The sequence below is a fragment of the Myodes glareolus genome, chromosome 1 (assembly GCF_982192425.1).
Source record: "Myodes glareolus chromosome 1, mMyoGla1.1, whole genome shotgun sequence".
Classification (NCBI taxonomy): domain Eukaryota; kingdom Metazoa; phylum Chordata; class Mammalia; order Rodentia; family Cricetidae; genus Myodes; species Myodes glareolus.
In genome coordinates, this window is record NC_142026.1 from 95,917,735 (window position 1) to 95,945,541 (window position 27,807).

Here is a 27,807-nt window from a genome sequence, read left to right on the forward strand (position 1 = left end):
TCTGTACTGGCTACCAGGTTCATGGTGACACCTGAGCCCATGCTGCTACAAAGGACTTATGGCTGTATCCATGGTCCCATCACAGCTGCGGTTTGTACTGATCAGTGAGGAGTGAGAAACAAGAGGGTATCTTTCCCTTGCCCACACCACCATGCAGCAGATCATGGGGCTAGATTTCTCACTCTCAGTCTTCAGGGTCTAATCACCCACACCTGCACGAGGAGGGCCAGCTCTACTGTGCTGCCCTGAGGAGCTCCAGGACCTGCTCTCCAGACTGGTACGGACAGTCAGGGGTAGGGCCAACTGTGTGAAGCCCTATCCTCACTGCTTTGGGTGGATAAAGGAATTATGGATATCAACACAATGACAATCACGGCAGGTTGATATCCATGAACTGTTGGAGCATGTGATGAGACCAGACCTGCAGATCCAGAGCTACTGGATCTCTATGACACAAGACAGCAATGGGATATCCAAGAGGAGTCCCAGTGAGGGCCCAGTATTCAGGGCATAGCAAAAGTCAGAGGTCTCAAACCAGACCAATGAGCATTGCAATGAACACTTACAAGTTTAGATGTATGGACTAAAGTGTGACTCTCTATTTCACACAACAGCTTCCACGGCAAGACTGCTTGGTTGTTTGTCTGTTTGTTTGTTTTTTTCTATTAAATTTTATTTTATGTTGTGGGTGGATGCTGCAAGAGCAGAAGGTAGAAATGAGGGGATAGGAAGATACATGCAATTGGGATACATAGTGTGAAATCCACAATGAATCAATAAGAGGTTAAATTAAAAAACCTGCTGGTTTAATTACAAGGTATTAGGATGAAAACAGTTCTGTCTGTAACATATCCTCATTAATCTCATCTCATAAAGTCACTTTAATAACTAGAAAAAAACGAGGTGAATTTCAAATTCTCAATGGAGAAGGAATTTAATTAATAAAGCAATTGTAGATGTTAAAAATTTTACTGTATTTGGATCATGTATATATATATGGTAGTAGCATTCGTGACAGTCACCAGATGGAACCAAATCAAGTTGGTCATCACTGCAACTAAATACTCAAGTTGGCTAATTTATGGGCCTCAAAGGGTTATATTGGGTTGTGGTTTCAACTATTTCAGTGTGCTGTTGCTTTCTAGTCTGTGGTAAGGAAATGCATGGTGTAGAATGTGGTAGCAAGGACGATCTCCTCAGAATCAGTGAATACAAAGAGAAGAAAAAGGAGGCTAAGGGCTAAAGATCCCACTCAATGACATGCCTCCATGTGTCTTATTTCCTCACATTATACCCTCCCAGTAAATCCTAATAGCATCATGGAGACTCAAGTCTTTACCATATGTCCATTTATGGGAAACTCGTTAAGATAACACACAATGCATTGCTCATGGAAGCTGAAACAAATACGTAAATTAATGACACATCAAATGATAGTGGGGTAAGTCATGTTTTTTGTTCTTTTGGGGCTTGTTGCTGTTGTTATTTTGAGAAAGGATCTTTTTACATAGTCCATGCTGTCCTAGACTCTCTATGTAGACCATCCTGGCCCCAAATTACTCTGCTTCTACCTCTTGAGCGCTGGAATTAAAGGTTGTGCCACTATACCTATGTGGCAAATACATGAAAGAATCCATTTTAGAAGAAAAAGATTCATCTTGGTTCCTGGGTTCAGAAGTTCTAGCTCATGGTTTACAGGCTTTGTTTCGTGACCCATGATGGCATAGAGCATCATGATAGCTTGAAATTTTTGCATCAGTGTATAAGTCCAATATTTTTTGCAAAGAAAAATAACTTGTTTCCAATAAACTTACACAATATGTAGTTTTTCATTACAGTTATTTATGGAGTACCAGTAAAAAAATTTTTCTTGAACCTATGCAGAGCCATAAATGAGAAACATGAAGCAGAAAGGGATTTACAGTTTATCAACCTTTCTTTTCTGATTTCTTATTTTGGAATTTCGTGTTCCATCATCTATAGATAATATGTTCAGTGTTCATGAAAGTTTATTTTAATGACAGCCATTAAAATGTAATTTAAAAAGACCAACTTGACATGTGTGGCAACCTCTGCAATAGGATTTTGCAATGAGACTGAGCTCAACTCAGAATGTATTATGGCAATTTAGAAAAGGGCCAGTGAAAACCCCATCAGTGAACAACTCGGGAATGAGGGAAATATCATGCAAACTGACTTATCCTTGTTGAAGCCAGGAAGTATAGGCGGGTCAACCAGACAGGAAGTAGAGGCAGGGCAATGAAACAGGAGAAGGCTAGGAAGGAAAAAGCCCATTCCTCCATTCCTGCCTAGACCACAGAGAAGCAAGATGTAATCTGCCCTGATGGAAAAGATACTGAGCCACGTGGCTAACACAGACAAGAAAATGGCTTAATATAAGCTATAAGAGTTAACAAGAAGCCTGAGCTAATGAGCCAGCCAGTTTAGAATCTTATGGAATCCAGTGTGTGATTTTCTTTGGGGCTTGCCAGCTGTGGGATACTGGGCGGGCAGATACTCCAACAAACAGGTCCCTTCATGTTACAGCTGGATCTTGAGGAAGGTTGTTTTCTAATTTTCTGAGAAATTGTCATATTGATATCCGAAGGTGCTGTACCAGTTTGCACTCCCACCAGCAATGCAGCAGTGTTCCCTATACCCCACATCCTCTCCAGCATAAGTTGTCATTAGTGTCTTTGATCTTGGCCATTTTTACAGGTATAAAATGGAACCTCAGACTTGTTTTGATTTGCATTTCCCTGATGAATACAGATGTTGGGCGTTTCCTTAAGTGTCTTTCAGGAATTTTAAATTCCTTTGTTGAGAGTTCTCTGATTAGGTGTGGACTCTATTTTTTAAATTAGAATATTTGTTCTTCCGAAGACCAATTTCTTGAGTTCTTAGTATATTTTGGAAATCAGTCTTCTGTCTGATGTGGGGTTGATGAAGATCTTTTCCCATTCTGTAGGCTGCTGTTTTGTCTCATTAGCTGTGTCCTTTGTTTTACAGAACCTTTCGATTTCAGGGACTCAATTTATAATTTATTCTCTTTTTTTATTGTTTTTTTTTTGTTGTTGAGATCTTCTATTTTCCATGCTCCCCTCTCTGCCTTTCCCCCTTCAACACTCTCCCAAGGTCCCAATTTATTCAGGGGATCTAGTCTTTTTCTACTACCTATGTAGATTAGATCTATGTATGTCTTTCTCATTGTTGTCTAGGTTCTCTGGGATTGTGATTTGTGGACTAATTTTCTTTGTTCTAGTTTTTAAAACCACTTATGAGTGAGTACATGTGATAATTGTCTTTCTGGGTTTGTGTTACCTTACTCAAAATAATGTTTTCTATCTCCTTTCATTTGCCTGCAAATCTCAAGATGTCATCATCTTGTTTTCTGCTGAATAGTACTCCATTGTGTAAATGTACCACATTTTCCTTGTTCATTCTTTGGTCTAAGTGCATTTAGGTTGTTTCCAGTTTCTCGCTATGACAAACAATATGAACAAATGATTTGGTAGTATGATTGGGCATCTCTTGGGTATAATCCCAAGAGAGGTATTGCTGGATCCTGAGGTAAGCCATGTTGGGAATTGAACCCAGGTCCCCTGAAAGAACAGCCATTGCTCTTAACCTCTGAGCCATTTCTCCATCCCCCGGCTCTGGTTTTCATAACTGACTTAGCAGTTTAGTAAAAAATAATTTCCAGTAGTTGAGAAATTATTGGGGACTATTTCACTCTGGCATTAAAATAAAAAACATGGTTCCAAGATAGAGTAACAGGACCTCATTAGTATAAAGGGGTCAACATTTCTTAAGAGACGTGACTTTCTTTTCTTTTCATTCACAAAAAATTTTAAAGCATCTGCGTAGGATGGGGTCAGAAGTATAGTGTGGAGAGTTACACACCCCCATGCCTGGCACCAGTTGATCAAGAATACCCCACTGGACTGGAAATTACAGAAATGGAAGATCCCAGTGTGGGTGAGGAACAGGCTTCCAGGGCCACACAAGAGGCTGAGGAGAATGAAGAAACTGATGATGAAGATGATGCCAATGATGACTAACAGTAAAATTATCCCAGTCTGATGTGGCACTAACACACACAAATCTTTTACAGGGACTCATTTCATACACGTACATATATTTTGAAAATACATATATGTGTATGTTCGAAATGATGATATAAGATATCATTCCTTTAAAGTTATCAAGTGGGAATGGGGGTTACAGGTGTCTCAGTGGTTAATAAATATTTTGTTCTTGCTGAGGACATTTCCCAACACCTAAGTCAGGTGGCTCAAGGTCTAGCCCCAATGTCCTTTCCTGCCCTCCACAGCAACTGTTTGTGTGCATGAGTCATGTGTGCTAACACACATATAGTTAATGTTTAAAAATGTTTTAAAAGCTGGGAATGCTGAAACACACCTTTAATCCCAGCACTTGGGAGGCAGAGGCAGTAGGATCTCTTTAGATCCAAGGATACCCTGGTTAAGTTAGCTAGTTCCAGGACAGCAAGGGCTACATAGGGAGACCATGTGCTGAAAATAATGAACCTTGAAAAAAATATATCAATTTTGAGACTGCATATAAAGAGCTGCTGTACAGGAAGTTGCCCAGTAGATTTTCCAGCTCATATGAGCACATCACTGTTTAAATAGCTACAACTCAGGAAATTAACACTTAAGTAAACCAGATTAGGAAATATCTCTCCAACAGGGTTTCACTATGTATCTCTGGTTGTCTTGCAACACACTCTGTGGACCAGGCTGACCTCAAACTCACAAAATCTGTCTGCTTCTGCCTCCCAAGCACTGGGATTAAAGTGTATACCACAATGCTCAAATTGAAGTTCAAATATGGCAAGTATTGAAAGTTATAATTCACAATGCTTTTTGTAAATGTATAGATTTTGAGTGTCAAGGGATATGGAATTTAAAACATTGATAACCAGGGACTGGAGAGGTGGCACAGTGGTTACGAGAACTTACACTAGTTGCTTATGCAGAGGACCTGGATTCAGTTCCCAACATCACTACAACATTGACTATGATAGATGACTATCTATTAAATTTTATTTCTTAGTTATATATTACATTTTAAAATGAGCTGAGAAAACAATACCTTAATCAAGAGCACAAATACATATACACAGTATAACCAAATTGACCTTAATTTTGTAACAAGAAACCAAGATTCATCCAAATGCAAAGCATTCATATCTATATCATATCCTAATTTAAATGTAAACAAATATTTATAAACAATATTTGGGAATTGGAGTGTAGGTCTCACCAAAATGCTTCCTGCTTCTTGTTGGAAAAGTATTTTGGGGCATGTTCATGGCTACCTTTCAGGGTTCTTGGTCCATTGAACTAAATTTTCCTGGAAGGAATCCTTAGGTTCTCATTCTCTATGGAAATAAAAAAAAGAACTTTCTCCAAAGCAACATATCCATAGAACCAAATTTTGAAGATATGACACCTTTAAATTATTACCATGTGACTGTGGCTTACTGGAAAGGTTCTGAGGCTACATGCTGTCTTCTTGACTCTGCCTTTTTCTCCCAGCATTCTGTTTACTTTTCCCTGCCTAGCTCTCTTCTGCCCTACCACAGGCCTAAAACAGATTCATTATTCATTAACCAATAAAAGCTACACATACACAAAAGGACTTACTATATCAGACGGGTGCCCAGCAGTAGGGAAAGCATTTTGGAAGGGATTTTAAGGTGAATACAACTTCCAGTAAAAGGTATGTTGGAGAGAGGGGTGGTTGTTGAGATCTGTGTTGCAGAGGCAGGCAGAGACTGGATAGTGTAACAAGGCTGGTGCCAGGGCTCCAGGGATTGATATGACAGGGCCAAGGGAACAAAGAAAAGACAAACACACAGAAACACAGAAAAACTGGAATCCAGGGAAACTGGGTTCTCTGATGGAAAAACCTCATCAACCCCAAATCTCAGTGGCTTTATTGTACACACTTGAACAGGGAGGAAGAGATTTTGAATATAGCCAGAGCAGGAGACACTGTTATTATATACACCTGAACAAGGAGGCAGGCTTGACTAATCTTGGAAGGCATAGAAGTCTCTGTAGTATGTCAGTCTTCAGACCATAATTATGCGATGTGGGAGAGGGGCATCTAGAAAGCTATAGGGGATATGGTCTTTCCTCACTGCAAATATTTACACCCATATCCCAGAACAGGCTTAGATACCCCTCTGAGCTACACCAAGAAAGGTTTTGCCATTTCTATGAGGCTTGAAGCATTGGTCCTTGATATGACCATGAGCTCATCAACAATATACATTTACTAAGGATTTCACTGGATGTTCTACAGGCTGAATTTTACAAATAAGCAAGAAATTGTATTAAGCTAGGTCACACAAACACATGTAAATGTTAGAGCATGTGGATTCACTGTTAAATACAGATTAAGATAGGAAGATTCATTGGAAGACTGGATGACTGAAATCCATGTTAGAAAATTTCACACAGGATTTTGTTTTGTTTTTCAAATAAGCACTTTTAATTTCTCAGTATCCATTCCCTTTGGGGACTTTGGTTCTATGCCAAACAGATATGTTCTCTTTTTAATCTGAAATTTGAGCATCCTATAATTCTAACTTGATTGTTCCTGCTTTAATAATTGACCCCATCTTGTAGCCTATAATTGATTTGGTTCTAAGACATTTTCTAAGTTATTCACAGTTTCTGTAAATTTCTAAGTCTTTCAATGATTCTTTTGTTTATTGGAAAAATAATAAAATTCTCATATACACACAGATGCAAGAGTTGTCTGACCAGAATCTAACATTTCTCCTACAGGCCACTTTACAAAGGCTTTTTATCAGAGATGGAGGGTTAGTGGAAATATTTAACAAGAAAATCCTTGGTTTTGAATCTTGTTGCATATTAAAGTGCTCACTACACATTGAGGAGGTACTCATTTTATGATAACAGAAGATCGCCCACCCCGGAAATTTACCCCTTACAACACCACCTCATTGGTTCAAATTTTGAGTTCAGCTGGTAGATCCAGTTATTGAGTTGATTGGACCAGAAGAACTCTCACCTAGTCAGTGGATCAGTCATTTGTTGGATTATCTGATATCTCTATTGGAGATGTATGTCACAAAGGGTATAGCTTGTTCCTGGCCTCTTCCTGCCTCAACTCTTCTTTCTGGCCACAGTGTGTCAGTGGCTCTGCTCTAGCATCACAGCAGTCTACAGTCATGGTGTTCTGTCTCACCACAGAGTAAAGCCACCTAACACTAAAACTTTGAAGCAAAAGAAATCTTCCTCCTTTGAATGGGTTTGAGTGTTTGTCACAGCATAAAGGCCTGATTGAGACAGCAGTGGAAAATACAGTGAACTGCAGTGAGCTCCATCTTGTAATATTCTTGGGCTAAGCACTAATTTCTCTGGCATTTGGGTTCATGGGGTTAATAATAATGCTTGTTTTAAACAATTGTTTTAAAGTTAAATGTATTAATAGATGTTAAGTATGAAGAGTAACTCATACAAGTTATGGCCCAATCCCTTAGCTTGTAAACTATAAAACAAGATTGTGAGACATGGACAAGATATCAAAATCAACAATGCAAACAAGTTGTTTTATTCAACTAATTACAGACAATGATGTACTAAGAAGTATAATATGCACTTATATATTAAATGTTATACCAAGTACTTAGGTGAAATCAAATTCTTCAACCATATCTGAGTTCAATATCAGAAAATCGGATAAGTGCAAGATCACTGAAATGTTTCATTCAAAAATCTTCTCTGCTGTGAACACTTGAGAAGCCTGTTTCCTGGCCTTGAAAAAGAATCAAGAAGAAAACAGGCTATGAATTATAACTTAGAAATTAATTACATACACTATGTTATCATTTTTTTAAAATTGGATTTTTTGTTTTATCTGTGTGTGCGTGTGTGTGTGCGTGTGTGCTCTAGAAGACAATTTATAACAAGTGGATCCTGATGTTAGAGTTTGTCAGAGTTGGCAGCAAGTATCTTTGACAGTTGAGCCATTCTGTCAACCCTTCATCTTATCATTTCAATATAGAAAATAAAACATGGATTTTTTCAAGATAACAATGAAAAATCCTGATGGAAAAATCTGATCTAAAACTTTAAAAAAGTACTAATACATATTTTCAAATAAAGTAATAAAGAATATTCTAGATGAATGCAAAATAGTGTGAAACTAAATGTTATTCCACGATGAACTCTGTCAAATGTAAAAATGCTGACTCACAATGATACAGATGGGAGGGGGTTACGGAACACAGGGGGAAAAAAGAATTGAAAAGAAAGCCAGAGCTATGAGCAAATAATCCCACCACTCAGGATGCAAACCAGGTGGATCTCTGTGAGTTCAATGCTAGACTGGTCTACATAGTGAGTTATAGGACAGTTAAAACTGCAGAGAAGGACCCTGTCTCAAAAGCAAAAACTGCAAAAACAACAAAACCCTTATTTATTATGAGTTTGTATTCCAGCTATACCACTCCTGGCTGAGGAGCTACTGTATTTGACTTGTGTATGAGGGAGAGTCAGTTTTCTTTAAGGGTGTGACTTTTGGTAAGTTGACCATGCTCCAGTGGCTGGTCTTATATCCAGAAATATATAAGAGAAAAATTGGACTCTGTGGGTTACAGGAAAAAATCAATAAAGCACATGATGAGAAGTTGATAGGAAAGGATCTGAGAGGAGTTAAGGGGAATAGAGGAGAAAAACATGGTCAAAATACATTGTATACATATATAAAATTTTCATAGAGTTAATGATATTAAAAGAGATACTAAAAGAAAAAAATGGAAACTTTCATTGTGCTGTTTCCAAATTTGGTTTACAAACAAAAGCATATTAAACTAAGCTAAACTAAACAAATTAGGTTAAATAAAATTCAGAGTACTGGAATAAACAAATAAAAACTAAGAATGTAGTGAGGTAAATTAGCAACTATTATGAAGATGTGAAAATAAGATAGGCACAGTATTAAATGCCAGTAATCCATGAGGTTGAGGTAAGAGAATAAGGAGTTCATAGTTAACCTACGTTACACAGTGAACTCAAGACCAGCCTGGGCCACGTGAAACCTTGTCTCGAAGGTTAAAAAAAGAATTTAAGTGAAAACAGGTTGCTAGAAAAATAGCTCAGTAATTGGTAATGTGGTTCTTACAAAAGATGTCAGCTCAGGTCTAAAAACATACTGGGCAGCTCATGACCACCCGAGACTCTAGGTATAGCGTCTCTAAAGACGTCATCTGATGCCTTCTGACATCATGTTCTGGTGTTACACTCATGTGGTTTGCATGCAGGCACACACAAAAAAATATAAAACTGAGATTTTTTTCAAAAAAAGTTTTTCTTTTCTTTTGAATTGGCGATATGACTAATGTCTGTTATATATACCGAATTATTTCTTAACTAACATTAATTAGAAGGTATTTATTCTTTCATCTAACCAAAGCTTAAACATCTTGACAGGTCTTAAATAAATAAGTATTTCAAATTATATTCACAGCAAAAAAATATTTTGACAATCATAAGTAAGTTTCAAGAATAAAAAAAATTGAATGCCAAACTTTGCTTGTGAATAATAGGTAAATTATTATAAAAATATAACAGGGCAGGTAGAATGGCTCGGTTATTAGAAACCTTACCTACCAAAGCCAGTGAATTGAATTTAAGCCCTGGGACTTATTCGGTAAAAGGAGAGAAACACCTTCTGAATGCCTACACACAAACACACACACACACACACACACACACACACACACACACACACACACACACAACAAATTTAAATAAAAATAATCATAATTTAAATGCTTTAATACAGGAGTACATGGTGGTGCACACCTGTAAACTCAGCATGGAGAAGCAAAGGCAGGTCGAAGTCTGTGATTTCTGAAGCTAGTCCGGTCTATATAATGAGTTCCAGGTCAGCCAGGGATGCACTGTAAGAAGACCTGTCTCAATTCCAAAAGAAAAAAAAAGGAAAAGTGGGTTGATAGGTGTGTATGCGGGATCAGAAAAGGTGAAGGTAGAATAATCAGAATGAATGATATACATGTAGGAAATCTTTAAAAAATTAGTGAAACTTCTTAAAAAGTATGAGAATTAGGGCTGGAGAGAATCAGTCAGATTACTTCAAGAGGCTACACCGGGCCAAGTACTGGATAAGCTGCTACACTGCAGATCTGACGTCACTACTCACTGTAAGCGTCCTCATTTGAAACAGGGGAACAATAACCATTTACCTTACAGTGATGCTATATACATTGGTATATGTAAAGTCCTTATGACAGCTGTAATTTTAAACGCACAGCTATGATCTAACAAACCACCCTCCCAATCCCAAAGGAACAAAGTCAATAGTAAAGAGCAGAAGAGACTTGTTTAGTATTCTAACAACAACAGTGACTCACTTTCTAAAACTGGAAACATAAAAGCCAATTAACATGTTGTTCACCTGGAGACCAGTCAACACCTGATTACCACTATACTCCCAAAAGTTACTGTGTCCTGGAAAGCAAGCATCGGAACCCATACAAGAATTAAAATGAATTGTACATTTATATGGCCAAAGTAGTAATAGGATTAAAAATAGGTTAAAAATAATTAAATAAGTTAAAAATAATTGGGGATTAAATACATTGCAAAGTAATCTTTTAAAGCATACTTAAATTGAGTAACATAGCAAACAATCCTTATCTTTCTATTTTCTATTAAGTATCTGAGATTAGCCAGCTTCTGTTTTAAATCTGAGTCCTTTTCCTTTAACCTGTTCTTTCTCATGTCTCTCTTGAGTATTCTGTTTCATCTTTAGAGGGAAACAAATATGAAGTCCTAATAAGTACTCTTTTTAGTTTTCCCACAGAATTCCCACACCAGGGCTGCAGATGTTCTCAATGGTTATGAGAACATAGTCATCCACATTATGGTAAATTATAGATTTAGGAAATTTTTCAGATATTATTTACAATGATTGACTTACAAAGTATTGGCATAGGGTGGGGCTAATGAGCATTCTCTGTGGAAAAATGATCTATTGGTATCTCCTAGTAGAATGAGATTCATTGTAAGTCAGCAAAGTGAAGGCAAATGTTTTTGTCTCCTTTTTTTTAAAGTATAGTAAAGAAACAATCCTTTAAATCAATAACTATAAAAGGCCATTCTTTTGGTAATAGAGAAGGCAGAGGAATTCCAGGCTGTAGAGGGCCCATAGGTTGAATCACCTTGTTGACAGCTCTTAAATTTGTCGCATTCTCCATTTCCCAGATTTCTTTTTAACAACAAAGGCAGGAGAATTCCAATAGCTGGTCAATTCTTTACTATAGTGAGCATCTAGATGCTCCTGAAGCACCTGTTTTAGAATCCGCAGCTTGTCTTCTGTTAAAGGCCACGGCTTAACCCATATTGGTTTCTCAGTTAACCATTTTAAAGGTAAGGCTGTTGAAACCTCTAAAGCTTTCTTAGTTGCTCTGTGTTCTTGTACAGCCTGAATGGCTGATGACCTTTGTGTTTAGTAACTTATAATATCCTTCCCAGAAATATGAGTTTCTGGGATTCCAGGAATATTAATCTGGGTGTTCCATTGCTCAAGCAAGACCCAACCCCTAAATTAACTACAATTATAGCCACATATGGCCTCAGCCTTCCTCTCTGTTCTACTGGCCCTATGTATTCAACCCATCTCGTGCTTTGTTTCCCATGAGATAGGGTTTCAGTTTACAGGAATTGAATATTTGCCTCTTGGATGCATGATTTGGAGTAATTATACTTATATCTAAACCTGTGTCTAGTAATTCCTAAATTACAATGTCATATATATCCACTCTTAGCTTTGGTCTTTGATCATCTATAGAAGTCTGCAAGAATATATATTTCCTGTATCTTATTGGAATTTTTATTCATCTTCTATGATTATTTCATCATCCAGAACAATATAGTTTTTTAAAAGAAAGCTCTGGTTTTTTTTTGTTTTGTTTTGTTTTGTTTTTTTAATTTTTCCTGGTGAGACATGTCCTCCACAGTTAATGGAAATGACTGGACCACTTTTGATTTGGGGGCCTTCTAAAGGCCTCTCCAAAGATTTTCCTGATGTTATCAGGTTGTCTTGTCTGTTTTTTGTTGATTTTCATTCATTGGTCCAATGTTGGCCTTTGCCATACCTTTTACACAATCCAGAATGTTGAAACCTTTTATTTTTGCCATTTTCAGAGGAGACATTTTTTCTAGGAATTTCTTGTCTTTACTCTCTTCTCAGATGTCCTATTCTACCACAATTAAAACATTTGGCATTTTGATGTGTCCTCATGACTTTGAAAATTGCTTCTTCTACCCAAGGTTTAGTATTATAGTCAAATATCCTAATGGTCATTATATTCAGGATCAATTCATCCATCGGCGCTGATCTTGCCTTTAATGGCCCAAGTATCTTTTAGCATTCTAAGGTGGCACTTTCAAAAGACAGAGATTCCATAAGTACTCATTTAGCATCTGAATCTGTCACTTCTATTTGTATAGCCTTAGTCACTCAATCATTGTAAATAGTCACTAAAGGGTTCTCTCTGACCCTGGTTAACCCTAGTGTATGACTCAGTTAATTTTGCTGGTCTTTGAATCCTGTCCAAAGCATTTAAGGATGCTATGTGCCATAGAAATAAGATTGTTCTTCATAAAGAACAAAAGCCTGTGAATGTCAAGTTCAACAGTATGAATTCTTTCAGATAATGTCACAATACCATTTGACAAGGATTGTGTTTTGTTTGCCAAATTAATGCTATCCTTTTCAATAGTATTATTTTTTTGTCAGGTAACTTTTGATTTTCAATGGTATTAATCCTGTCAGCAAGCTGTTCATTATTAGTCAGTAAGGACTGTATAATTTCTAAAAGTGCCTCATTCTTGGCTTTGTTATCAAACCATTTTCTTAAGGATATAATATGAAGAAAAAACTGAGTCCCAATATTCAATATATGGATGTATCACAATAACCATATATGCCTTGCAGAATAAAATCCATAGTAGCAGTAAAAAGATTATTGAAATTTTGCATGCTAATGTCTGCATTATATAAATTTCAAGTTTATTGATTTATTAATTAATCAAATAGTTACCTGTGTTATGAGACCTGTTAAATTGTTTTAGGTGTAATAATCTTTACTGTCAAGCATGTGTCATGTTTGCAGAATAGTGAAAAACAGTGGCACAACTGGTGGTGGAACACACCGTACAGTGCTGCTTTGGATTTTGACCTTGGTACTGGTTAAATATTGACAAATATTCTTTGCCTGACAAATTAAAACCAATTAAATCAACTCTGTACGTAGAGAAAGGAGCCCAGAACTCAGGAGCAGGAGACACAAACTGGAAACTGCAAATCACAGCAGGGATTGTGGCAGTGGGGGAGGGGTGAGAAATGTGCATGCCCTTGGGAAATTAGCAAGTTGCCATGGGCTTACCTCCTCTGTGGCAGGGGTTTTACGAAAAAGAAAAAAAAAAGAAGAAGAAGAAAGAAAATCACTTAGTAGGTGAAAGCAGCAAGCCAGGCAGGCAGGAATGGGAGACCTTCTGGGCCCTGGACCATTTGGGCCTTTTGGACCAGTCTACCCAGTAGGTATGGAGTTTGGGCCCATGTTGGGTGCCAGATGAAGATGGATGCAAAAAAGAAATCCCACACTAGCTCAGAATTGAGAACAATAAAAGTTATTGATTTATGCGTAGACTCACAGTTCACAGTCCTCTGCTCGAACAGGAAGCAGCAACTGAATCCCAGAGGCAGAAGAGAGAGGGAGCACACTTTACATTGGCATTTATATTATTGAAGGCCACACCTGAGTGGGCAGGTAACTTAAAGCATCCTGGACTGAAGGATTTTCTACAGCACTCTGACATACACAATGTAGGTTGTAAGGCAGAAATATTTCATTTCCTGGTAAACTATATCTTAGAAATAGTGTCATAAAACCAAATTAAGTAATTTTTTCTCATACCAAGTATTTTTATTCCTAAATATCCTTATTGTCCTGAAAAGGTTACTTTTTGCTATATTATACTTTAGAGTTAAAATTAACAAGGCTGTAAATATGTAAAGGGGTATTTAATAATAGCTTATCTAATAAACATTCTCATAATTAACACAAAGTAAAATTATACATTTTTTTTTGCCATGGACTATAGAGATGCTTCTGAGAAAAGGACACTTGCTACTCTTGTGAAAGACATGAGTTCAGTTACTCTTATCCACACTGGGCAGCTCAAACCCACCTGTAGCACATGCTCCAGGGGATCTCACATCTTTACACAGGGAAAATAGACTCAATAAATGGTGTTAGAGAAACTAGTTCTGTTGTATATAAATGCTTACAATTGTAATGTTGGTCTACATGGGCACCAGGCATCTAAGCAGTGCACAGATATATATTCAGGTATAACTTCCATACCTGTAATATATTTTTAAAATCAAAATACAAATAGCATATTTAAAGAATCATAAAGGAATGCACATTTGTGATGATTATTAAAGAAATTCTTTTATCTTAACATGAACAGAACACACACAGTGAAGACAAAAACTGATCAATCTGCTGTGTATAGTGGCTCATTCCTGCAATCCTAGCATTTGGAAGGATGAGGCAGAGGTCTGCTAAGAGTCTGAGGTCAGCCATGCTAATAAATTAGTTCTAGGACAGACTATGCTACTGAGACTCTAACTTCCCTTCAAAGAAATCATGTAAGATATTTAACTATATTCAAATTAAAAAGTTTTACCTATAGATCCATATACATATCTGGAACAGGGTTACATGGTTTTACTTATGAAACTGGGGAGGCAGAAACATTTAGATCTCTGTGAGTTCAATACCAGCCTGGTTTACAAAGATGCTTGCAGAATAACCTGGAATACAAAATATGATCATGTCTTTAAAAATAAATATCTCTCCTGGATCTCCTGGAGGTTTAGACTGTCATAAGCTACCATGTGAGTACTGGGATTTGAATCTGGATTCTCTCTAAGAGCAGCATGTCCTCTAAACTACTGAATACGAAGGCATCTCTCTAGACCTGTGAGATCATGTCTAAAAAAAAAAAAGCAAGTAAAACACCTAGTCATGAAACTGCAACTCTTCCATTTAAACTGGGGTAGTACCTTAGCAAAAATACCAATATATAACTGGAAGAAAAAAGAGTTACCAGAAAAAGAGACATAGCATCCTGAAAAAGACAGGTCTGATTGTTAATACCACCTAGCTAGCGCTACAACTAGAGGAATATGCAAGTCCTAGAAAAGTTGTATGTACTGAAAATATTAAGTACATAAGAATGTTCATTTTGTCCCAGAAGAAATGATGCATGCAAAGCTTTTAGTATCAAAATGTAATGAGCAACAGAGTGGCTATTATCACCCGAGGCTATTGAGCATTTGAACTGTTGCATACCTAATTAACTATGCTGTGAAGTATAAAATATACCACAAATTTGGAAGACTATACAAAAAATTTTAAAATATTTCTATTAATAGTTCTTTTGAGTTGAACATGATAAACATTACAATATAGAAAAACCCCTCCTAATACTTAAAATATGTTGAAATAGTGCTGTAAATACTGGCTTTAGCTATTAGAAGATGGAATTTAGACTTATGATGTCCAAGAGTTTTTGTTTCAACCTTACTGCAAAAGCCATACGCTCAGCAGAAACTATGCTTTGACTACTGAAGTGTTCCTGAGCTATGGAGAGGATATGTAGTAAGTTATTTTCTACAGATGTTTCCAGTCAGTCACCACATTAGGAAGGCGACTGGAGAAGGAACACAGTATAACATCTTGGTAAGCTAATTTAGGTAAAAATAATTTAGGCATATATAAAAAGATAATTCAACTTACAATATTTTTAACTTGAAATCCACCATAACCCCAAAGAAATGCTTTCATAATTATATGTTTTATTAATTAATGTGTTTCTAAAAGATGTAAAATTCTGCATATGGTTTATATTATGTTGTGTTCAAACAATCCATAATTTCAGCTAAAGGTTCAGTGGTGTGACTGCTTTGGGGAACCAAGCTACAGGAGGGAAGTCTCATCTAGTGCTGTAAACACTGTCAAAAGGCCCCTGGGAGGGTAAATCATCAGTCCTAGTGGGAAATATATTATAGTTTTGCTAAATTGACATGCTATGCCTATCAAATTGTCTCCTAAATTTTTATATTTACATCCGTAGATTAATGTTTGGTAGTGGGTGTCTTTAAGTGGTCAAAGAAATTGGTGAGAAAGAAATGACTACTTGATATTCAATCCTAAATGGGATATTTACATCAACCCCTCCGAGGCTCAGGAAACATCAAGGAAGAGGGGGCATGGGAGGGTTGCTGTTTTTCAACCTAAGTAGCAGTAATGAACAGTACTAAGGTTACCAACACTCTGTAACAGAGGACAGGGGTATTTGCAAGGACATACAGAAATTAGACCATTACCGGATAGGAGCTCATAAGGCCCTCACCTCCCTCAGGTCTATAGGAAGATAATGAGTACTAGGGTTGGGAAGTGGTGAAACACACATCTTTTTTTTTCTGACCCTTTACCGATATTCTTACAAGCAACACTTAACCAAATCCAAATAAACGTAAACAAACAAATATGAAGAACACAGAAGCAGAGGTGGGAGGTGGTCGAGAGGTAGTAGTGGACACTGGATGGGAAGATGACAAAAGGAAGAAAAAGGAATGGGAGGGCAATAGAGGGTTATAGGGGTGGTGGTGAATATGATCAAAATATATTACATACGTGTATGAAAATATCATAATGAAACAATATTATATATAACTAACATATGCCAATAAAATATTTTAAAAACCTAAAGGTTCATTTCCCATTGCTATTACTTAGTATAACAGAAACTAAATTATTTTAATTGAATTATTATTAATATTATTATATTAGTTTTAATATTTTGGAAAAAATATGTGAACATACAATCTCATCTCAAACTATATAAACTGTTGAAGAATAATACAGCAAATCAATGATTGTATTACCTTAGTAGCATATGCAACATTAAATTCGTATTACTTCAGTGGCACGTGCAACAGTAATCTGAAACTTGTATTTTCAAACACTTACTAGAAGTTTTTTTCCATCATTAATACCAATAATTATTGATTCCATCGTATTAGCTTTTCTGCTGTGAAATGCAGAGGGATGCATTCTTCCCCTGTTTACTTCTATCTCCATGTGCCATAGCTGCTCTTCTCTGTATCCACAAAAATTATATAAACAATATTGCCGCTAATGAACACAAAACAAATATCTTATTTTTATGCCCCCATTCTTCAACAAAATGGAAACTTTTAACTTTTGCTTTTTTGGGAACTGTATATGGAAATAGTCTGGTTTACGAATTTTTATACAAGTAAATGTTAAGATTTTTATGAAGTTAAACCATTCATCCAAAATTTAATAACTAGATATTTCTCTGTAAGCTTCTGCAGCTCTTATAAATAATGAGTTGCTTTCCTTCTGGTATAAGAATGAAAGAAGCATCTTTATACTAAAGACACGATACAGCCTGTGGGAACCTGTGATTTTGTACCAATACTCATCCACTAAATCTCACTTTATCCACAAATCACTCAATCATGCTACATAGTAAATGAGCTGTGATTTTGCAAAATAGACTTATGGATAAACTTCCTGGGATCGAAACAACTTACAAAGTTACATCTGTGTCATGGTTTATCTTGATTTTTAGGGTTGAGGTGTGTAACATGAAAAGGCCGGTCTTGCTTGTTGGGGTTTTTGTCCTGCTCAGTTCCCCACAGCCAGCAAGCCCAAAGAAAATCACACAAAGATCTCTATTAGTTTTAAAGCTGATTGGCCCATTAGGTCAGGCTTCTTACTGGCTACCTCTCACATCTTGATTAACCCATTTTTCTGATCTATGTTAGCCATGTGTCTCAGTACCTTTTTCAGTGGGACAGCTCACATCCTGCTGCTTCGGTGATCTGGGCAGGAGTGGGAGGAATCAACTTCCTCCTCTCCAGAATTCTCCTGCTCTCCTTGCATCATTTACACTTCCTGTCTGGTTTTCCCACCTACACCTCCTGCCTGGTCAATCAGCATTTGTTTAAAACATGATTGACTGAATACAGAGAATTCTTCCGCACCACTCCTATGTAGATATTTGCCTGCTGAACTGTGCAAAAATATAATCTGTCTTTAAGTTCTCTCCTCTCTCTCTCTTTCCGTCTCTGAATGAAAGTAAATTTATTGAATTAGCATAGCTAGTCTCATTTTATTTTAGCTATTCCTTTCTTGATTTTAATTTCAGATAAAATGTAGTAATTAATCAGAAATCTTACTAATGATGAAAATTTTGTTAACTGATACTATTTTCATTGAATTTTTTCTAGTAATTACTAACAGATAAATTTTATCTATTTTAGTCTAGCAAATAATATGTTTGCATATTTTAAGTTAACCATATATTTTCATTGTATTTCTTATATCTGTACCTATTAATTTCCCTTATGACAATACATATAACAGAAATGTTAGTGCACACACAACTGGCCATTATTTGTGTTTAGTGGCATAACCTCATTGCACCAAGTTTCATAAGAAATTATCATTCAAGGATTAATTTATCAAACACTTTGAACAACTCTGTCTCCATGCCCCCTTTATTTACCTTTGCTCTATTCCTACTGCCATTCTCCTTTCTTCTCCCAGGCCCTCATTTGTATGTGGTTTTTATGTATTAGAAAATCTAGAAATGAGAAATAAAATGAATATGTAAGAGCTTCATTTCATTAGTTTATTTCTATATTGGTCCTTTGCTTTTTTGTAGTTATGTGTTTTTTTTATATAAATTCCAGATATAACTGGTATACCAAGCAACAACTTAATTCTATAGGCCGTATGCTCACTGAATTAATTGTTTCTTTGGAGTGTAGAAACTTTTTAACTTACATTTGTTAGTTTTATTATTTTCTTGGCTTTTAAAGTCCTTTTCAGAAAATCTTACCATTTGGTTTAATCCTAAGAAAAGCTGTGTCTCCAACCCAAAGAATGTCAATCATACCAGATTAGACCGAACTAAAATGCCCGTGTTTAATAACTGAGATGCTTTTAGCTGGACTGAGACAGCTAGGCAGGGAGAGAAGCCCACATAAACCCAAACCACTTATTTCTTTTTACAGAAGCGAGCCTAAATACCCAGTTGGAGTGGTCGTGATCCTCCCTGAAGAAGGGTGAAGCTTGGCAGGCTGGAAGCTGGAGTCCAAGTACTTGGCAGGCTGGGAATTGGAGTCCAACTCAATATTACATTCCAGACTCTTAGGATATAAGGGTGTTAGAGGACTTGGGTCTCACTTTTGACTAAATACCCCAGAGTTCTTAGATGTAGGGGCATCAGCTCAAGTCTGGCTACTTCTTGTGTGCATGCGGTAATGTGGGAGAGAGGAGAACTGGGAGTTGATGAGCTCGTGCTCAGTGAGAGGTATGTCTGGAGCAGCATATGCTTTGCTGTCCTCCTGGTATATGAGAAGGAAGACAGTTCATATACCTTCTCATATACCTGGTATATGAGAAGAAGAAGGAGAGAAAACATTGTAATTATTGGGTCTGTGAAATGAGGCTAGCCATAGGATGGGACACAATAGCAGATAACCCTAGGTTATTTAAGACCAGATTTTAGCTGGCAGGTGTCCTTAATCCAGGAGAGTTGGTACCAATGGTGAAGTACCAGGAGCTACTGCATGTCTTTGGTGTTGTCTGGGGAGCACTTTGTAGGGTGGTCTTGGCCGGGGCAGCATTATAAAATATGCTTGAAACTGACTGGCATTAGCAAAAGGCTCTGGAGAGTGTTATGTGTTTTTTTTTTTGTTTTGTTTTGTTTTTTTTGCTTTTTTTTTTTTCACCAGACTTGGTTTTGAGATTTTGATACAGCAGTAAAAGTTTTTCATTAACCTGTGAAAGAGAGGGAACAGATTTACATCTTGGTATCATAGCAAAAGGCTAATGCTTTAGGTTAAAAGGTAAAGGAAACTGGGAACTTTGAACCTCTGGAGATGTACCTGAAACCTGTTAGTTCTGGACTATGAAGCCTATGAAATGGGCATACCTGACTATATTTTAGTGTCATGGATGAAGTAATAAGTTAACAGTGCTTTAAGTTGTCAAATGGAAATGAGCAGAAATGAGGCATCTTTTTTAGCTCTGCAGTCAACCCCAAATACTCTCCTTAGTCCTTGGAGAACATCAGTCTTAGAAGCACTGTGCCATTAGCTGCTGAGTACAAGAGGCCCAAGGATTTTTCCTGTGGAGGATAGATTTTAGTCTACCTGTCTTGGCAGGATGAGATGATTGATTCCCTAGGTGAAGAAGCACCCAGGAAGCTGAAGAGGTGAAAGGCTGCTTTTTGCAGTGTGGGTTGTTTTGCCAAACCCAGAGGCAAGGCCTGGAGACAAAAAATCTTCTGTCATCTCTGGGGAGCTAAAGGGTGCTATGGAAGTTGTATGTCTGTGTTCGAAGCTCTTGTTGTTAAAATGCCATGCCCTCAGATCTGTTAAGGCACATGATAATAAGGTACTGTTACCTGTTATTTAAACTAGTCATATAAGCTAAATTTAGGCATGCATTTTATCCAAATACTTACCGTTTATCAATGCTAGCAGATGTAAGAAGATTAAAAGGAATATTTTAACAAGTCAAAGAACCTTATAATGAGCACACATGCACAAAGACACATTTATATATTACACAGACATTCTGTGACCATATCATTCTGACAAACAGAATAAATATTTTTAGAAGGCCGTGTTTGCTGACCAACTTAAAATTTTGGCGTAATTAGGTCGCAGAAGCCAGGAGGGTGGAAAGACAGAGGAAACAGATTTATTTTTTAAAAAAATTAGAGTGAGACAAACTGAAAACAGCTCAGAGAAACAGTGAGGCTGATAGTGTGGCAGGAACACATGGCAGAAACCACGGGCTTTTAAAACTTTGTCTGTGTTAGGTGTTAGTCCCAATTTAAAAGAAATGCTTGTAAAAGCCTGCCCAAAAAGCAGCAGGGAGGGTCAGGAGCAGAGTGGGGCTAGAGTGATCGCGAATAAGTAGCAGAGGCCAGGGAAACAGCTGATGGGCGAGCCTCAATATGAAAGGGATGGGCGATAGGCTCTACTGTCCTCGATCTATTGGAAAGGGATTCAGGTTTAGATTCCCAAATCCAGAACGGGACAGGAGCCAGCAGCACATCCAGGTGGTGTGTTAGAGGCCCGCAGGGTACAGAGAAATGGAAATGGAAGTGGGATAGGACAAACTGCTGGCCATGAATAAGCAGAAGGAGAGAAAGAGAGAGAGAGAGAGAGAGAGAGAGAGAGAGAGAGAGAGAGAGAGAGAGAGAGAGAGAGAAATTGTAATGGGATGGGACAAGAATGCACATATAGAAACTACGGGCTTTCGTAGCATTGCTAATTTAGGTTAGATAGCCCCAATTTAAAAGTGACACACTCTTATATCCAAACAGTCTGGAATTTAATATTGAGTTTGACTTCAACTCTCAGCCTGCCAAACATTGACCCATCCCCGAGGAGGGTCAGGACCTAACTAACAGGGTATTGAGACTCACTTTGGAAAAAGGAACACATAGTTTTGGATTTGTGTGGGCTCCTCTCCCTGCCATGCTGTCTTGTTCCACCCAAGAGTGTCACAATTATTACACATAGCCAATTTAATTCGTTCTAATCTGGCTTTTCTTAAGACTAAGCCAAACATTTTCCTACCTCATAAAGAGTTTTCCTTTCTGTTTCCCTCTAGTATTTTCAGAGTTTCTGGTCTTACTTTAAGCTATTTGACCCATTATGAATTGATTTTTATGTAGGGTGAGTGATAGTGATCTGACTTCATTCTTCCATGTATGGAATCTTTCACCAAACTCTCTCTTTAGATTCCATGACAGTGGATTAGTAGTTTTCAGATTCATGGCAGTCCTGATTCCTCACTGTACTGTGTGGGAAGTTCTGATAAGGGGATGGCTTGTAATATTTTAGTTACTGATATTATTTCAGTGGTAGCATTTGGAATTTGAAGTAAGTCAAGGTTTTATTAAGGTTGAGGCAACTATCTGCTCCACTGGACTTCAGGAATAGCTCAGCATTTAAAACCTCCCACATAGCTTCTAGGTACACAGTTTGAGCTTCAATTCTACTTCAAGAGCAGAACACTCCAGGAATAGCCACACCTAGTGCGTGTTTTAATAAGAAAAACACAGTAATGGCCAGTTAAAAACAAGTAACTCTCTCAACTTAAATAATAAGGGTAAGAAAAGCAACAGTGCTTGGTAAAGGAGACTTAGATAGGAGCGAAGCAAGTAAGACTAGTTATTCTGTATAGCAGGTGCAAATTGTGCCCTGAAGGTTACTCAGAATTCTGGTCACCTTACAATATAGAAATTTGGGTCTGTATTATATGGCCGCTATAATCCACTCTCTCTTATTCATTTTAATAATACCTTTGATTCCATAACAGGGCAGATAATTACATCTGTCTTATGCAAAGACTTCTTCAATTAGTCAAATTAACCTGTCTTTGGAAACAGGCATCCTAATTATGTGAGCTCCTGTCTTAAGTATCTGGGCAAAAGAAGCTTTGGACCCAACTCTGACTGCTGACCTCTGTGAAGAAAAAAGATTAAGGGAGAGAAATACCTTTGGGTTTTGTATCTTAAAGCCATAATTTCTAGTCAGGAGAGATCATGTCTTTATGAATAATCATGCTCCTAAAGACTACATAGTCTCCTATTTCAAAGAGAAGAGGTTTGCCTGAGTTGAAATGTTTCTTCAGCTGGTCAAGAGCACCTCTTAAATTTTTACATTGCATCAGAATCTAAAATTTTAAAATATTTATTAAACAGTTACAGGGTGTGTCAATCTTTTCTCAACATCTTATAAGCATTTACAAACATTAACCGGTCAATACTGTGATTCAAGAATGGGAATTAACAATAAATCCACAATTTAACATATCACAATTATCTTAAATCCATATTAATCAAAATACAAGTAAAGTTTTTCTGATGGGTAAGAGTAAAATGACAACAATGACATTGCTGTTATCAATACCAGTGCCAGTCTCTGAGCAGCAATTAAACCCTTAGGGTCTACCTGTTTTAAATGAAGAAGGTTTTCAGTCATTACTTATTCTGAGTATTTCTTTCCCTAAGGGAAAACCTTAGGTCTTAGTTCTCAGGTCCAATATTTTGAATGAGTTCTTTATCCAAAGATTAAAAACATCAAATGTTCGATCTGCATTTCAGCTCCAAAGCAAACAAGATTCAGACTGTAAGCAAGTTGTAGTCATTGTGGTCAGGTCATTGCAGCAGGGCCTCTGGGTCTGTGTCCTAAGGTCTTGAAGTAGCTCAGCATCCAGAAGCACAGAATGAGTGTTTGAAGCAGGTCCCACAAAGCAGATCAGGCATTACTCTCTGTGGGGGTAGGGAAGGCAAGACCATGGGGTTTTTTTTTTTCAATCTCCTTTCACTCCAACTCCCTTAGTAGGGCTCTATCAGCTTTGATGTCATCAGGTCTGGTGTTCTTCTGTTGGACACATCAAACCAGTCATTGCAGAAGTCGTCTTGCATGATCTCCATCATGGGAAAAAAACACAGGGATGGTCTTGACGTCATATAAATATAGAGTCTGGTCCTCTCCATTTTCAGGTGCAAGGCTCTTTCCACCTTGATCTAGCAGGTGGTCTTTGTGCTATTATACCACAATCTGTCCACTGCTGATCAGTCATGGACATCCATATTCAAGAAATTTGAAATAAACAGTGCATGATTTAAAGTATTATGTGACATTTGAGGATACTACTCTCCTGCTTTTATCTTTTGAACTTGTGTTTTCAAGAAGCTATGAGCACACTCCACAATTCCTTGCCCTTGAGTTGGGAAGTGATTATTAATTTGGCATTGAATTTAAGCAAATCCAATTGCCCAAGAACTAATATTTTGAAATAACTATTCCATTTACTGCTTAGTGTAAAGAACATTGATTATAGTCATTTCTTTGTCAAAATATTTCCTTGATTCTATCTTGCTCTTTTGTGCTAAGCATGGTACTGCTTCAAAATAAGGATTTAGTGGTGATACAGGGGGGTGCATCCATAAGAGTGGCTTGTTTTGTCATAAAACCTCTGTTGGAGCTAGTTTCGTGGATAAAATGCATGGCTGCCATGCTTGGCTATAATCAATATATTGTGCCTGTTGTTCTTGTCTGGCAGCTTCTGAAGCTGTCTGCTGAAGTTTGATTACTATTCCCTTTAAAGATTTTACTTAGAGGCTCGAGGTCTCCCATAAAATACCTTAGATAAGGTCACAGCCATTGGACATTTCCTAACAACTTTTGAAAGTCATTTAATGTTTTTAAACTATCCTTTTTAATTTCTGATTTTTGGTATTTTTTTTAGAGTAAAACGTATGACCTAAATACTGGAAATGATGGTGCTTCTGCACTTTCTCTGGAACAATAACTAAGCCTCTGTTTTAGTAGTCCATGTGTCTCAAGTAAAACTCCCTCATCTCTGTGGGCAAGGAGGATGTCATCCATATAATGGATAATATAAATCTGTAGAAATTGATCTCTGACCTTTTTTATAGACTGAGCTACAAACTTCTGGCATAAGGTGGCACTGTTTGTTTTACCCTGAAGTAAGATGCTCCATTGATATCTCTTCATTGGCTCTCTGAAATTAACAAAGTAGATACCGAAAGCAAATCTTTTGAAATCTTGTGGTACTAAAGGAATGGTATATAAAGGAATCTTTTACGTATAAAATAATTTTATGGGTGCCTTTAGTCATTGTTGTAGCAGATGGCAGTCCTGATTGTAATGCACCTATTGGTTGCATTAACCTCCCTTAAATCCTGAATCAAGTTTCACTTTCCTGATTTCTTTTTAATGACAAAAATTGGTGAATTCCATGGAGAATGAGATGGTGTAATGTGTCCATTATTCAACTGTTACTGCACTGACTTAAGCACAGCTTGTAATTTTTCTTCTATTAGAGGTCACTGATTTACGCACACCCACCCATCATTTTTCCAGACTATTGGGTCTGGATATTTTGGGTTAAGCTTTTGTTAGATTTAATGTTTTCTTTAACTGATGAATCTATTTCCTCTATTGTATCTTCAGCAATTGAGATTCTCTCTTCCATCTCTTGTATTCTGCTATTCATGCTTGCATTTGTGGTTCCTGATCATTTTCTCACGATTTCTGTTTCTATAATTCCCACAGGTTCTGTTTTCTTTATTGCCTCTATTTCAATTTTCAAGTCTTGAATAGTATGTTTGATTGTTTTTTCTTGGTTTTCTTTATGGGATTTGCTAATATCTTCCAATTTTTTGTTTGTCTTTTTTTTCCATTTCATGGAGGAAATTTCTCATTTCCTCTTTAAGAGTTTCAAACATTCACCTGAAGTTATTTTTTAGGTCATTATCTTCTGCTTCATCTAGAGTTGATTGTTCAAGTCTTGCTGTTGTAGGGTCTTTAGGTTTTACTGGTGTTGCTCTTTGTGGTGCTGTGTGTTCTTACTTTTTCTACTCATCTTTTCCTTTAATAGGTGTGATTGAGGCTATCTGAGATTTTGTTGATTAATCTTCTAGGTTTCAGTGAATCCAAATCTGAGGTGGTTGTTCCTTATGGTACAATGAGTGCCACAGTTCTAGTTACCCCATTGATTACTCCATGATCCTGGAGATTGCTCAGCGCTCCTGGACTTTGTTCTGCTCCCTTTGAGTTTGCTGTCTTAGGCCTAATTTGACCTAGGTTACTGGCTTTGACCTGTTTCTGTAAATCCTGGTCTAGATCTGTATTGAGTGCAGGTTTTTCCGTGACCTCTCCTAAAACAAACAAACAAACAAAACCAAAAAAAACAAGACAAACAAACAAAAACAAAAAACAAACAAACCAAAAAAAAAAAACCCTAATCCTGCCCTAGAAATATATACGATCAATTCTTTCCTCAATTTCCTTGCCTAGACCTTGATTAGGTAATAATCCTTGTTGAAACATTTGATTAGTAACAGTTGTGCTGGGGGAATATAAATATACCCCTATTCTGGATATAATATCTTAGACCCATAAATTTAAGGGTTAACGAGGAAAGATATATGGCTGGAAAGTTCCTTCATGACACTCTCCATTGTTCCATTGCAGCTCATTACTACTTTGATCACGATTTTGAGTCTGACCAATTTCCTGTAGATGTGTCATAGTCTCTGTTTTGACCACTTAGAAGGTCACTGGCTAAAAGTTATAACTGAAATTTCTGTGCCAGTATATAGAAGACCAGAAAATTTTTTCCATTTGTAAACAAAGTGATTTCTTGTGTCTGAGGACCTGTGGCTTGTAGTCAATTGGTGTCAGATGAAACAAATCCATCTTTTCCTTTCTTATCTTTCTTAATCTGATTTTTGATTTGCACAGCAGGGAGTAAAAATAATTTTGCAAGCCTCTGACTTGTTTTTACTACAGAAATTCCACACATGGTGAGTGAGTCATCATCTTGATCTCTCCCTCAAAATCAGCATCAATGACTCTAGGAGCAACAATAATTCCTTGCATAAATGGTGCAACATTTTCCTAGTAACAGCCCTACAGTGCCTTTTGATAAGGACCCATAAACAATGTTAGGGTGAGCTAGCATCCCCACTTTGGGTGTCAGAACCATGCATATGGAAGAACTGAGGTGAAGTTCTGTGCTTACTGGGGTTGCTCTGAAAAGGTCCTGAATGGACTTTCTTGTAGGGGAACAGGTTGCTGGATTGCCCCATAATTTTGTCTCAGGTCTCGAGGCTGACCCCTGCATCCATTTCCTGAAAGAGGATATCCTAGATTGTTTCTTTTTGATATGCATTCACTAGTCCAGTGTTTTCCTCCTCTGCATCTCCTGCATAATCCTGGTTCACTCTCTGTCCTCAGGCTTACTCTCCTATCAGGACATTGTCTCTCCTGATGCCCCATAAGACCACATCCACAACAGCTTCCAGGAAGTCTTGTAGCTTTCATTCTTCCTAGGCCTAGATCTCTCTTCTGGGATAGGACATCATTAATTGTCTTTCTCTGCAAGGCAGCAGCTATGACCATTCCCTGTGTATACAATTGGCCAATATCTGCGCAAATTTGGATATAATGTCTAATGATATCCTGCTTTCTAAAAGGCTTTAGAGCCACCTTACATAAAGCATTATTGTTCTCAAAGGCTAGTTGTTTAACTATTACCAAGCCTTCTTCTGTGTCTCCAATCAACTTATTAGATGCCTGTGTTATCCTGGAAACAAAGTTCTGAAATAAGTCATCTGGTCCCTATCTCATAGTAGACAACCTCTGAGTCTGTTCTTCTCACAATAGAAGTCTATTCCAGGCCTTCTTACATCAATGTCTAATTGATGATCTGCCCCTGTATAAGGTCTCTCACCTGCAAGCATTTAATAGGAAATAGGAATCTGCTGAGCTCTGTTTCCCTCAGCTGTGGCCTGACATTGTTCTCAAATTTGGTTTTCAACAATAGTTTCTTCTTGACAGGCAAGCTTCAGCTATCTTCTTCTAATCCCCTGGGGGCAGAGAGTCTATTGCTGTATTTTCTAACAGCATCTGGGTAAATGGGGCCATTGGATACTGAGATCAGTCAGTTTTAAATTCTTTGAGTAACTTAAATGATGACTAACTTAAATGGGGTGTGTATACTAAGAAAATTTCCTTGAGCATCTCTTTGCTTTATTATGAAAAACA

At 37.3% G+C, this 27,807-nt stretch overlaps 1 protein-coding gene across 4 annotated transcripts in view; it reads left to right on the forward strand.

Annotated features, from left to right (window-relative positions):
* Positions 1–5,635: 5,635 nt before the first annotated feature.
* Positions 5,636–27,807, forward strand: part of LOC125394323 (amine sulfotransferase-like) — a 50,877-nt gene continuing 28,705 nt past the window's right edge. Inside the window, exons 1-2 of one of the 4 annotated variants that reach the window (XM_087910962.1) lie at positions 5,677–5,748; positions 11,292–11,456. The gene's annotated coding sequence lies outside the window, so the exon portion shown is untranslated. Of the gene's footprint in view, positions 5,749–11,291; positions 11,457–19,280; positions 19,300–19,363; positions 19,515–27,807 lie in introns of those variants that run through there. The other 3 variants (XM_087910960.1, XM_087910966.1, XM_048425094.3) reach the window with 3 other exon arrangements.